We start from the raw sequence: 7,498 nt of genomic DNA, 5'->3' as shown, positions 1-7,498 counted from the left end.
TCTATTCCTGCCCTCTGGGAATGCTCAGCTCTTTGGGACCTAGGGCCAGTTCATTATAGATAGATTTTTTTCTCCTTCCTTAAGCTTGGCTTCAGCAAGGGAAGACACCCCCCCCACCCCACTCCCCACTCCCAGGCTCTCTGCACTTCCCCGCCATATGTTGCTTAGCCCCCTCTGCTCACGGCAGCCCAGGGTCAGCAGTGGAATGAAGGGCCAGAGGGCAGGTGCAGAAGAAGTGAGCTCACGGTCCTTCCCATGCTCCCTCCTCCCCGACACCAGACTCCGCGCTCTACAAGGATATTATTTATTTACGTATTTATTTATTTATTCATCTATTTATTTACTTATTTATTTATAAATATTACTATTTATTGCCGAGTTGTGCACTTTGGGGTAGAGCGAGGGGGCTCCTGGCAGTCCTAGCTGGGTCTCTCTTGCTTCCTCCCCGGTTACTCTTTTCCCTTTCTTACTCCTTCTGCAAGCTCCAGGTGTGTGGGGGAGATCCTCTCTGCTCACCACACCCATATCCCTTCCTCAGATCCATCTGTCCGGACACCCAGTCCTCTGGGATGGTGCCCTTCCCCCAGCTCCAGGGCTCCTGGACCCTTCCGTAGCTCTCTCCACCCCCAGACAGTCGCACCCCAGTCCTGCCTGCCTCTTTTCTCTCTCTAGCCCTCTCCCATGACCTCTCACTTCTTCCTGATGGCCCCAACAGCAGGCCCCCGCCCCGGGGTCTGTGTCCTGTGTCCTGTGTGTGATCCCCTCCCATTGCAGTTCCAATTTCATACGAAAAGAAAAATTAAAGTGACCTCGTTCTAGCACCAGGTATGGCTGTGGATCATTCGGTTGGGCTTAGCAGCTGGCCTAGGCATGGAGGGTCCTAGGCTTTGAAGGCTCTTCTGATGGGGCTTTGAGAGCTCAGTGTGGTGGGTACACAGAGAGAGGGAGGGGCCACAGGGCAAAGAGGTGCAGGGAAGGGTGTAACACACAGGTCCCAGACCTGCCCACCGAGAGTCCCATGTACCTCCATCTTGGTATTCATTGAGCGACACTTTCTGACCCCTCTGGTATTGTGCTTCTGCTCTGCTCTCTCTGGGCCTGAGGATGAGCTTGAGTTCCCAGGGGAACCCAAGTAACACATGTGTCTGTAGGTCCACGCTGCTGGGAAAAGCCATGACATAAAATCTGTCTCTCCTCATTGTTGTCTCTGAGCTGGGTCAGTATTCATTGCAATTTGTTCTTGGCCCACTTTATGTTCCGCAACCTGAAGATATGGGGGAGAACATAATGGACAACCTGGGACTCAGAGAGGGAAGGGAAAGGGATAAAAAGGAGCTCTGAAAGAATATCAAAGGACTCCTGGAAGAGACCCTACAGTCAATTTATACATGAGGACACTAAAGCCCAGAGAGGAGGGGGGCCTTGCCCAAGGTCACACAGCTAGTCGGGGCAGAAGTAAAGTTCAAACCTAGGTCCTTTACATCCTGTACTGCCAACACCCCACTTCCCTGAAATGACCCAGCCTGCCAGGTGAGACTCTGTGGGCCTCATATTTTAACAAGAACCCCAATAAACCAGAGTATTCAGTTTTGTGGCCAAGAAGGCAAAAGGTCCGGAGACAACTTTGCAGAAGGAATAGCTGAAAAACTGAGGCTATGTGTCTTCACAAGAGCAGACTCAGGGGGCAATATGGTCCTTAGCTTCAAATATTGAGAGAAGAAACAAAAACAAGACCTGCTGGGAGGCCCCAGGGAAGCAGAACCAGGACCAGTAGGGGGAAGTTATAGGAAACAGATTTTAACTCGAAGAAAAACCTTTCAACACCTGGAGCTGTCCAGCAACGGAAGTGCCTGCCTCGAGGAGGAGGAATCCAAATAGATGGGCTGGAGCGAGGACCACAGACGGAAACCAGCGAGTCCATTCCTGCCTCCCTGGAACACTGGCTAGGTAAACTCAAAGATCCTTTCCAAACTGGAGGCCCTCTGGGAAGTCTGAAGGCAAGCAATGGGAGGGAAATGCTGAGACATGTCCGGACTCCGAAGGTGCTGTTTTCATCCCTGACATCAGCGGCAAGAGGGGTTTAAGTTAGACTGAGGGAGAAACCCCCACACATCTTCCCTTCCCCATTTGCATTAGAGGAAATGTGCTCTGCCCAGAGCCTGGCAAGAGGGAGGGCTGCACAGAGACCAGGGAGAACCTGAGGACTATAGGGCTGGAGCTGGAAGGGAGCATGGCCGTCACTGGATCCAACACCTTTGTTTTGAAGGCAGGTAAGCCACTGTCCACAAAGGCCATGTGACTCACCCATGTCGGTGGACTGGGGTTAGAACCGTGTCCTCCATTTCTGGCTCTGGAGCTCGGTGCCTTCCCCTGCACAGTAGCCCCGGCCCTCGGAGCTCCCTGCCTCCCCCCTTGTCACTTTGACCCGCTGGAGAGCAGAAGGGGTTGCTGGGCCCCTCTGCTCAGGGATCCCTCAGGGCCTGGGGGTGGGGGGACAGCCGCAGCTGTTCTGCTAGCTCCAAATTTCTTCAGATAATCAATTGGCCTCGGCTGCTGCTCTGCTCCACAGGACCAGGACTGGAGAAGCTGGAGGTGGGGAGGAGGAGGGGGAGGGGGCAGGGGGCTGGGCGCTGGGAGAGGGGACTGTCTGGGAGTCCCAAGTCCCCAGGCTGAGGACTGAGGGAAAGTGGGAGCTCCGGGCTAACACCCAGGGAGGGAGGGACAGAATGTCAGGAGAGGAGGCATCTGGGACCCTCGTTCTACGTCCTCCAAAACCCGTCAGGTGGGCCAGTGGACTGGGCAACCGGGAGGAGGCACCCGGCACGAGTGGGACTTGAGTACCTCACCCCCCCTTTCCTCCTCCAGCCCCTTCTCACCCCTGCCAGCCCCTTCCAGCTGTCCATGCCCTCCTAGTTACGCAGGCCCTGACCCGCCAGCGCTCTGCCCCTTTCTCAGCAAAGCCCACCCCCGGTGGCAGAGCCCCCAGCAGGCCCCAGAGGCTTGAGAGTGGAGGGGAGGCTCTTAGCCACTCCTCCCGCCTTCACACACACTCACGCGCGCGCACACACACACACACTCACGTACACACACACACTCTGTGTAGGCTGCCAGGCGTCTGGCCCCTTTGTGCTGCACAATGGAGGCCCTGCCATGCCCCTTTCCAGGCTGGGCATGGGGCTTCCTCTCCCTCCTCTTCCTCACCTCCCTTCCTTCTCCATCCCCCACGCAGGGCCTGCCTGTGCCTCCTCTTCTGCCTCTAGCTGGACCTCCCCTCCCTCCATCTTTCTGCCTCTTGTTTGCTCACTTGCTTGCGTCCTTTCCTGAGCCCCCGAGGTCTGGGCGAAGCCTGTGTAGAGAAGAAAGAAGTGGACAGAAGGCCACAGTCCTTGAAGGCTGGTTCGGGGAGAGAAGAAGGAAACAAGCGGAGCGGGAGTGGGGGAGAAGCGAGGCAGTGTTGGGATGGAGGGGACAGAGAGCCCGCGGCTGGCAGCCAGAGGACCTGAGTCCAAGCTCCACGTTCACCTTCACTCGCGGCGCCGTAACAAGCAAACCACATGCGCTCCCTGGGTCTCAGGAGTAAGACCTGCCTCACAAGGGTGTTCTGAGCATGAAATGAGATCATCCCGGCAGGGCTCAGCATGAATGCCCACTAAATGGCACAGTAAGGGGCAGGTAGGAGCAGGGCCAACCTGCACTGTTGTACAGTCTGTGCACTGTACAAGGTGCCAGGCCAAGGCAGTGAAGGGGCCTGACATCTAACCAGAGCCACCGGTCATGCCGGTGGTGTCAGTGAGGGTGCAGCATCCCCCGACAGGGGGCCCTGGCGCCGACCCCTCGTGAGGTTCCCGGGCATGAACTTACAGGGGTCCAACCGAAAACTCAGAGTCCCGACAACCTTGGGAACCAAGACAGAGTGGGAGGGGACCGAGAGGCTATGGGGAGCCCCGAAGGGGAGGTCCCTTAGCTCCGTCTTCTCTGTAAAGTGGAGAAAAGCTGAACTATGAATTCTGCTACACCCATCAAGGAGACGCTGCAGCTGAGAAGGGGGCCGCTTAGAAGCAGGAGAGGAGGGAGAGCCTGGGGGGGTCGGTGGGTAGAGATGAGAACGCGGCGTGGGTGGAAGGACCTCTGGCTCTTGGTCCTCCTCCCGGGTCCGCACTTAGGCAAGGTTCCCGGAGCCGCTCTGATGATCACTTGTTGAACACTGCCCCCTGCCGGCGCCCGGCAGAGCCGTCTCACTTCCCTCTGGGGCGGGAGCCGCCACCAAACTGGGAGAGGTCCGTCCAGAGGGGGACAAAAGGTGAGGGAGATGTGGTGGGAGCTGCAATCCAGAATTCTGTTCCTGTCAGAGTTTCTGGAAGGTGCATGGCGGGGTGGTTGCTGACTGGGGATGACTAGGGTCTAGAATTCGGGGGTGTTTCATTTACGTATGTTAATGCTGTTATCATTTCCAGATGGATTGTTTTCCTGCCTGTGTCCATTTCATTTGCTGTGTGTCCGTGTGTGTGTGTGTGTGTGTGTGTGTGTGTGTTCTGTCTCTGGGGTGCTCGCCTGCTTCTGTGCCGCTGTCCCGGAGAACATATGTGTGCTTGTTTCTATGTCCTTTTTTATGTGGGAGTCTGAGTGTTGGCTTTATGGGGGAGCGCTAGAAGTGGCTTCATTTCCTCTCCTTCCCTCCACCGTAGACCTCTGCCTTCCACCAGCCACATGGCCACCTGCAGGTGACAGTCTTTTGGTGGCTCTTGCCTCATTTGGACCAAGCTCAGAGCCTCGCTCTGGCTTTACCTGGGATTCTTGAGCCTCCTAAGTGGGGCCTCGGGCTTGACGCCCAAGTGGAAGAGACTGGGAGGGCCCTGAGCCCAGAGCCACCTACCTCCCTCTCGTCCTTACTGGCATGGAACCTCCAGCCTTCTCCTTTTATTACCTTCTGGCTGACCTCCTTCATTAGTCAGTCCTCTTTTATTCAATGCACTGTACATTTACTGAATAGCCAGTGTGGGCCAGACACTGTTCTAGGTTCTGAAATACCAGGCAGTCCGACAGGGAGTGGGTGTGGGGAGACAGACGTGTAAGCACACCAACCCCCGGAGAGTGAAAAGCGCATGCAAGGACTGGAGTCCCGGAGCCAATTATGTTGTACATTGACCATTAGACTTTAACTTAATATGTACTGCTACTTACTTTTTCTTTAACAATACATTATAAACATCTTTTTATATCTGTACATAGAGACGAACTTCACTTTTTAAACTTCTCACTAGGACATATGTATTATAATTCATATAACCATCCTCCTGCTGATGGACATTTAAGCTAATTCCAATATTTGTTATGAATAATGCAGTGTACCACATCATTCTATGCATATATATTTGTGCACTTATGTGAGCATTTTTGGAGGGTAGATTCTTAGAAATGGAACTGCTGTATTAAAGAGAATATACCTTTGAATTTTTTTTTAAAGATTTTATTTATTCGACAGAGACCGAGCACAAGCAGGGGGAGCAGCAGAGAGAGGGAGAAGCAGGCTCCCCACTGAGCAAGGAGCCTCGATGGAGGGATGGACGGACATGGGACTGGATCCCAGGACCCTGGGATCATGACCTGAGCCAAAGGCAGATGCTTAACTGACTGAGCCACCCAGGCATCCCTACCTTTAAAATTTTGATAGATACTTCCGAAATGCCCTCCAAAAAGTCCTTATTGGTATAATACTTCCAACCACACACGAGAATCTACATTTCTTCACACCCTTCATAGCAATGAATATTAGCATTCTTTTAATTTTTTTCCAATTCAATAGGCAAAAGGGAATATGGAGTTTTTCTTAATATTTTCTTCATTTTGAGATTGATGATACTAGTTTTATATGGTCATTAGAGGTTGTATTTCTTCTGTTCATATCTTTGGCCTCTTGAAAAAAGCTAATTCATTTTTCTTCATTTTATGCTACATTTTTTTTCTTTAAAAAATACAATGTATTTTAAGTAAAACAATGCTTTTGTTCTTCTTCCGTTTAGCTGGTATCATCTATTAAATCCCTCAGTTTGTGGCACACTAAATAATTGGTCCACACCTCCCTTTTTGCTGCCTCCTCTTTTTTCCATCCCTGTTCCCACTTTCCTTGCCACCCCAGCCACAGGCATGCTCTCATTTATTTAGTCATTTGACTCTCCTTTCACTCCCATATTGACACATACATGTATCCCTGATCAATACGTTACATTATTTTGTGTGTTTTACATTTCAGGACAATCGTGTGGAATAACATCTCATTCTGTTTCTTTTACTTTTCTTTTTTCTTCTTACTAAACATTGTGTTTTATGCTTTTGCTATGGAATGAATAAATCATGGGATGAAAGGCACAGCATAGGGAACAGAGTCGATGGTGCTGTAACAGGGCTGTAAGGTGACAGAGGGTAGCTCCACTTGGGATGTGAGCACAGTGTAATGTCTAGACTTGTATCACTATGTTGCACACCTGAAACTAATGTAACATTGTGCATCAACCATACTTTGAAATAAATCTTGAATTTATACAAGTCTTTCAGCTGTATTCTTCTTTTTCAAAGTTGTTTTGGCTGCTCTAGGCCCTTTGCATTTCCATATGACACTTAGAATCAGATCACCAATTTCAATCAACATTGCTGTGATTTTGTTTGGGACTACATTAAATGTTTAGATCAATTTGGGGGAATTGAAGTCTTAATAATATTGAGTCTTCCGATCCATGGGTAATATATATCTTGCCATTTATTTAGGTCTTTTTCTTTTTCTTTCTTTCTTTTTTTTTTTTTTTTTGAAAGAGCACAAGCAGGCATGGGGAGGGGCAGAGAGAGAATCCCAACCAGACTCCCTGCTCATAACAGAGCCAGAGGCAGGGCTCAATCTCATGACCCTGATATCATGACCTGAGCCGAAATCAAAAGTCCGATGCTCAACTGACTGAGCACCCAGGCTCCCCTATTTAGGTCTTTTTTTACTTATATGAGCAATGTTTTGGAGTTTTCAGTGCACATCTTTTGTCAGATTTATTCCTAAGTATTTTATGGGTTTTTTGATGCTATAATCAATAATATTTTTAAATTTAACTTTTGAGTGTTCATTGCTAGTGTTTTGGATTAAATTGTGTGACCCCAAGATATATATTGAAGTCCTAATCTGTGGTACCCATGAATGTAATCTTATTTGGAAGTAGGGTCTTTGCAAATATAATCCAAGTTAAGATGAGGTCATACTGGAGTAGGGTAGGCCCTCAATCCAATAAGATTGGTGTCCTTATAAGAAAGAAACTTGAGGGGGCGCCTGGGTGGCTCAGTCGTTAAGCGTCTGCCTTCGGCTCAGGTCATGATCCCAGCGTCGGGTTCGAGCCCCACATCGGGCTCCCTGCTCCACGGGAAGCCTGCTTCACCCTCTCCCACTCCCCCTGCTTGTGTTCCCTCTCTCGCTGTGTCTCTCTCTGTCAAATAAATAAATAAAATCTTTAAAAAAAAAAAA

This window comes from Leptonychotes weddellii, chromosome 6, assembly GCF_054177405.1.
Source record: "Leptonychotes weddellii isolate Sample4059 chromosome 6, ASM5417740v2, whole genome shotgun sequence".
NCBI lineage: Eukaryota > Metazoa > Chordata > Mammalia > Carnivora > Phocidae > Leptonychotes > Leptonychotes weddellii.
Note: the sequence above shows the minus strand (reverse complement) of the source record.